General features: G+C 43.0%; 1 protein-coding gene across 2 annotated transcripts in view; it reads left to right on the forward strand.

The window, feature by feature from the left end:
- The first annotated feature begins 833 nt into the window (after positions 1-833).
- The window catches only part of ARSG (arylsulfatase G), a 102,645-nt gene continuing 96,560 nt past the window's right edge, over positions 834-6,918 (forward strand). Inside the window, exon 1 of one of the 2 annotated variants that reach the window (XM_034641210.1) lies at positions 834-1,280. The gene's annotated coding sequence lies outside the window, so the exon portion shown is untranslated. The remainder of the gene's footprint in view (positions 1,281-6,918) is intronic. The other variant, XM_034641212.1, reaches the window with a different exon arrangement.

The raw sequence follows: 6,918 nt of genomic DNA on the forward strand, positions 1-6,918 counted from the left end.
GGTGGTTCTAGTATGAAAAGAGAACCCAAGGGATCATGGGCTTTTATGGATTCTGTCACAAGTTTTACTTCCTCATAGTATTATTGTCCACTGGGTTCAGTTTTCCTCGGTTTTCCCACAAGGTAAGCACAGGTTGAGCCCTATAGGTCAGCACGAGTTACAAACCTACACATTCAGATTCGGCTAGGTGTGTAAATTAGAGGGTGAAGTTATTTGGACAAGACCTGAAGTCCATTTGTACCTACCCTGCACAGAGAGACCAGGAAAAAAGTATTTAAAGAATCAAATCATTCAGTCCTGGTAAAAGTTGGACAAATGTTAAGTTTTATGTAATAGACATTTATCTAGCAATCATCAATTGTGTATAATATTGCACTGTTTACTTTTGGACAATTTCTTTAAGGTTAAATTAAATATAATTTGTTCACTGCAACTAAGTTTTATGTACCATTGGTAAATCTTGTTTTGAGAAATGATTTTCAGTCAGTAGCAGATGGAAATCCCCGCAGTTTGCTTTGCAAATGCTGAATGAACAAGGTATTTAAGAGTGAAGAGAATGAGTAGTTTTCCACAGTCTACACACCGTTCTAGAAATCAAAGAATTTGAAATGCTGTTCGTGTTGCCGCCTGCAGAATTAGCCGTCTCTCTCGGGTCAGGCGAAGGATTAAGCGTCTACGTTTTGTCCGAAAAGCCCTGTAACGGCGACAGCAGGACAGAAGAACGCGGCCTTGTCGGGGTCACCCTCTGACCCCCTTGAGGCCCGCGCGGCCGAGGGTCGAGGTGCCGCGCGGGGGGCGCGGAGCGCGAGTGGCTGCGGGCGGCCGGCGCCCGGCAGACTGGCGCAGCGGGCGGCGGCGCAGTGAGTGCGAGCGAGCGGGCTCGGGGGCGCGTGTGCGCGACGCTGGCCGGCGGAGGGCCGCGGCTGCGCCCCGTGGGCCGTTCTGGTCCCTGAGCCAGAGCAGCCCGGTCCACGACGAAGAGCGCGCGGGCCGCCCCTGTCCTCTTCCCGTTTCTGTTAGCCACGTGAGCTCGCGCAGCAAGGGGCACGTGAGATTCGGCTTGGCCACGCACTTTCTTTAGTCCCACGCATCCCAGATATTATCATTTCAACCTGTAGTCGCTATAAAAATGGAGAGGGTCCACATTCTCCTCTCACACTAAGTGTTGCGACTCCGGTGTGTACTTGACACTGAGAGCGCATGTCAGCCCCGAAGGCCACGTGGCGAGGGCTCGACGGCTCCGCGCGGCTCGGCTACGGTCTTGGACCGCACAGCTCTAGGTTGGTACGGATTCCTGCGCCGCCCGGGAAGGTGGACGTCTCAAGCGGAACGAATAGGAATTCATAGGAAAGGGTTTTTAAAGGAAAGGGTTTTGCGCGTCTTCGAGCAGTGCAGGGAGTGTTGGCATTGAGGCCGAGAGGATGTGGACACTTTAAGGATCCTGTATTGATTGGCTCTTAGATCTTGCTGTTACTTCCAGCGGTACTGTTCTTGACCCGCTCCCGTTGCCAAGGGCCTGATTGGCCCTCTGAATGCGTTTTCCTTTTTGGAACGCAGAATCGTAGAGGGTTAACGATGTGCATCCCGCTCCGTTCATTTCGCATGTGAAGACACAGGCCTGCAGTAGCGAAGTCCACTTGTTCGCAGCAGCACCAGCGGCAAAGATGGACCGGGTCCAAGCCTCCCTAATTACGAATTCTGCTTTGTTTTCCCTCTGTTTCATGACCTCCTAAGAAGTAAAGTACCGCGAGCCAGAAACCCAACCGATATTTCCCCCCTCCCAGATTGTTTATAGAAGAGGTTATAAGATTAAACTTTCTTTCAACCGCTTTTCTATTCAAGTGGGGCCATCTGGGGATGCTCAAAGTCAGAGAAATCCGTCCATGCGCTCTGCCTTAGCACCAAAAAAGAGATTAAATCTCCGGAAAAGCACTTGCTACCCACGGAGGCATTTAAAAAAAAAGGGGGGGATCATAAAAATAAAAGTCTACTGGAAAATAGGTTAATAGTTAAAACAAAATCTGCTCCAACAATATGTTAAAACTGAGGCCTCCATCTGCATCCCTACCCTGGGGTAATTTCTTCCCGCAGTTTGTTTAGTCTCTGGATGGATCTATGTTTTCTTCCTTAACAGCTGATTGGCTCCTACAGCATTCCTGCCCGGCACTTAGAAACCCATCCTCAGCGGCTGGGCCAGGAGGCTCGGATCACAGTGCATTCAGTGTCTTAGGGCCACCCAGAGGCTTTCTAGCAGCACCAGACTGTCTTGAGCTGTACCTGTAAATCCACACCATATTCTTTCCTCTTGAAAAAGCCAATGAGAAATGAACTCATTCATTCATTCAACAATATTTTTGGAGCACCACCTGCTATGTGCCAGGCCCTGCTCAAAAGCCTTGGGAATGTTGCAGTGAACCAAAAAAACCACTGCCTTAAGGTGCAAATGGAGGAGAACTGGTTAATGAGTGAAAGCAAATACTTGTGTAACTTTTCAGAGTAAAGGGTAGAAACAAGGACTGTTTTGGATAGGATAGTCAGGAATGCCTCCTCAGGAACATTTGGAGGAGACCAAACTGAAGGGTCCCGTCATGTACACATCGTAGGGAACTACAGATGCTAAGGGATGAGGCTTGTGTTTTCAAGAAACAGGAAGAAGGCCATACAGTTAGAACAGCAGGGAGCAAGGAAGAAAGAGCAGGCAGCTCATGGAGAACCCATTGTTAGGGATTTTAGGTTTTAAATGTGGTCGTGACTGATTTGTACCTTCAAAGGATTATCGTAAGGTTTCTATATGAAAAATCAAAGCAGGAAAATTCAAGCAATAGCGGGATTGGGCAAACCAGCTAGAAGATGATTGCAGTAATACAGCTAAGATGATACTGGTTTGGATCAGGGGTACTGGTGGAATTGGCACAAGTAGGTTCTGGATATATTTAGAAAGTAAAGCCAATAGGATTTGTGGAGGAGCAGGTTTGGGGAGGAGGGTCAAGAGTTCTGCTGAGGACATGTCAAGTTGGAAATGCCTGGTTGGCACCAGGTGCCGTCACACGGGCGCGTGTGAGTCTGGAGCTCAGCTGCACAGATGGATCTAAGAACAGGAGCTGTCAGTGTAGAGAAGGTGCTTACAGTTTGGGTTGAATTCTAGGGGAGTAGGCTGTTAGGACAGTTGGCATGCTTTTCTTGAATTGCTGGAAAGGTATCTAAATAATATCAATACATGGCTACAATGTGTATTTTCTCTCCATAGTGTTTGCTGAGCTCTATTTAAAATGCGTTTATAGATAAAATGTTCTGGAATCGCTTTTGTTGTCCAGTTTTTCCTCTAGAAAATCCGTAGTCATTGAAGTAATTTTGACTTGGATGTGAGAGTTTTTCTTCCGTGAAAAGCGGAGGTGCGCGTTCTTGAACTTGTCTCTTTTTCTTCTTCTGCACCCCCCGGGAGTCCTTACAGAAGCCGAACACCAGGGGGAGCTAGTTTCCTTGCTTATACAGTGGCTGGCCCACCTGTTGGAGACTGCAGCCCTCCTTTGACTAACATCTGTATCAAAGACAAATCAGAAAACAAGTCCAACTTCTCTTTTCTCAATGCTACATATACTTATAGGATTGACCTTTTACCACATAACAAGTCTGAATTGTCTTTAAATTGATCGTTTCAAGTAAAGCTCATAACTGTTTAGAATGTTAAAGGCAATGAATGGTCTCTGAACTTTAAATCCCTGTTAGCGAGCCCGATACTTTGGAGCTTTTTAAAATAAGCATTCATGATTATTTCTGATTTCAAATGTCTTTGAGAAAGAGTACAAAAATCTAAATGTAGTAAATACCTCTAGGTGACCTGAATGGATAAGTGGGGCATGGGAACCCTGACACGGGATCTATTTTCTATTTTATCACCAGGTATTAAGCTGCAGGAAAGGCAAAGAAATGTACAAAAGCTACATTACAGTATGGGAGGACAAAACTGAACTTTGTTAAAAGGTTTGGAAACATTGTATCCATGAAGGGTGGATTTGCCTTAAAAGAGCACATGATCTTAACTCATTTTTACCACTGGAATAATTTTGCTCTTGGGGAGGGAAGTAGCCTTCATTTAGACTGAAACATTATTAAGTCAACAAGGTTGGAGCAGAATCTCTTTAATCCCCGGAAATGAAAACTTGTAATTAATGTGGCGTCAGCTGTTTGATCTTTCCTGTCTCTGGCACCTATGATCTCAAAGCCACTTTGACCACAACGATCCTTTCCGATCGGTCAGGACGTTCCTTTTCAGAGCGGTGCCACTGGTGGGAGCCTGCCAGGGTCGCAGATGTGTGGGGCAGGAGTCAGAAACTGCAGTCTGCAGGCCAAATCCAGCCCACTGCCTGTTTTTCTTTCCAGACCACAAGTTAATCGGGGTTTTTCACACTTTCATGTGGTTAAAAAAAATCAAAATAATATTTCATGATGAAATTCCAAATTTCAGTATCCATCAATAAATTTTTATTGAGGCAGCCATGCCCATGACTTTACATATTATCTTTAGTTGCATTCCACACGGATGCCGTGGGTGTGAGTAGTAGTGATGGAACCCACGTGGCCCACGAGGCCTTTAAATATTTACAATTTGGACCTTTACAGAAAAAGTCTGCTGACCCCTGGCGTGGAGAGTATGCTGTTTACTTAGAGGTTAGAGAAGCTCTTAGGACTAGTATGTAACTGGATATAGATCATCTCCAGTATTTATTACTTTTGATAAGCATAGCTATTACTCTGTGGTGACCATGATCTCATTTCATTCATGTATTTTTCATCAAGAAATAATCAAGTTCAACAAACACTTCTCAGAAATGTTAATGGGTCTCTAGTAGAGATAAAAGATTTTGCAAGAAAGTGAAAAAAAAGAAACTATTGATTTGAAGTGAATCTTCCTTGAGCTTTTGTGACTTGAGTTGGATCAAACAATGAATGCCAAGGAGTCTATTAAAAAAACCCCCACAAATCAGGCTCTTAATAAAAAAAGCCATACATTTATTGCAAATCTAGAAGTACCAGAATGTCACGAATACAGAACAAATCAGCAATCCTGTTTTGATTTTCTTCCAAACATTTAAAACCTGATTATTGACATACTTAAATTGGCATACTTTTTTTTTTCCATGCAGTTAACAGAATGGACTTAGAGCCGGTTGCTCAGAAATCAGTTATAAATATTAAATTGTATTGAACATTCGTAGTAAAAAATGTTGTAAAGTGCTGAAGTTATGTAAGTCTGCAAAACTGCCACAAGCTCAAAGTCCCTCTCAAGCAGTGACAGAGATTTGCTACACCCACCTTGATTCAGGTGTGTCTGTTTGCGACGGACACTTAGTCATTTTCTCCCCCACCCCCCCGAGTTTTCCAGATTGTCCTATTTCTATGGCTGATAAAATGCTATACAAAATGTAGCAGGTGGTGATGAACGATGCCACTTTCATTTCAGTGCAGAGAAATATTCAAGCTTGTGGGTACCTGTAACCAAACTAGGCTTGTTATATTTTTTTCCCCCTGAGTTGTCATAAATTAACAGTAAAGACAAATAAAAGATGGAGCAGCGAGCAACCGTCACCTGGAGAGTGAGATTCAGTACATCTAAGTTACGTAGCTGCACTTGCCCTCTTTACAGAAAAATGATAAAATGAGAAATACTATACATGTAGTGTAACTCCAAAACAAACAAACAAAAAACCACAAACCAGCAGCGACCAGTTACCTGATAACTCTGGCAACTCAGAGCAATCAAGGTTTACGTAAGATGTACGTCACCACTTGCCACTCACGATGGTAAAAATACATGCCTCCGCTACCCCATGTGAAATACAGAAATGCTTCAACAGTGAGCTGTTAAAAAAAACAAATCAGAAATGCTTCAACAATTCAATGAAATATAATTCCGATCCAAGGAGATGCTCAAGTATTCTTAGGTGATAAAACAAATCATTTTAAAAAGCTAAGGCGATTATTTTTTTCCCCTTCAAATAGCACACGTGGCCTTTAATCAGATTGAAGAATCATTACAACTTGGCCCTCTGATGAGAGTGACTTTACAAGATAAGAAGTATTCTTTGAGGCATTTAAAGGATTGCAAAAAGGAGGTAAAAATGATGCTTAGGTCTCAGATTTTATTTCTTTTGATTAATCATCCTAGAATAACTTAATAATAAATAGTGGTTTAAATTAAAGACACTATAGTCACATATTTCTGAATAATTAAAAGCAACAGGAAACACATTTTTGAATGTCATTCTCTATCTTCTGTGTTGAAATACTTCTGGTAATGACTGGCCATAAAAAGAAGTGGTAATCTTCACATTTATGAAGTTCAAGTTATAGATCTTTTAAAAAAAAATTTCTGTTTATTCGCCAAATGCTTGGTGTTAAACTGTACTTCATTCCCACGGAATAGCTGAAAAACGGAGAGGCCACCATTCGTGAATGGAGACCTCAGTGTTTTCCAAGGGGTGTTCAGCAATTTGCTCATATTTCTGAAAATGAGAAATTTAAAAAATGATTTCAGTTTTGTTTATTTGTTTTGGGTGGCCGATTTCATATCAGGGATCTGGGCTAGCTGTCCTTTTGTAAGATAGTCGTTTATCACATGTGAGAGCTCTTAAAACCACTTTACCAATTCGCGTCACTATTTTAAAATCGGAATGTGAGCCACAGGTCCTTCTTTGTATCTCTGTGTTGCTACTGAACACGACCAGGCTTACCTACAGAAGAGTGCTGGGTTGTTTCTGTTTTGGCTTAAGAAACAAGCAAAAAGGAAAACTTAAAAGGGGGGGAAAAAAAAGGAGGTTGGTGGTAGTTTCATGTACATTCCCTTTAAAATGTAGATTTAAAAGTGGGGAGAGTGGATAGTCCCCCATCTCTCCCTGTGTCCCCTCCCCCCTCCCGTCC

The sequence above is a fragment of the Ailuropoda melanoleuca genome, chromosome 13 (assembly GCF_002007445.2).
Source record: "Ailuropoda melanoleuca isolate Jingjing chromosome 13, ASM200744v2, whole genome shotgun sequence".
NCBI classification, from domain to species: Eukaryota; Metazoa; Chordata; class Mammalia; order Carnivora; family Ursidae; genus Ailuropoda; species Ailuropoda melanoleuca.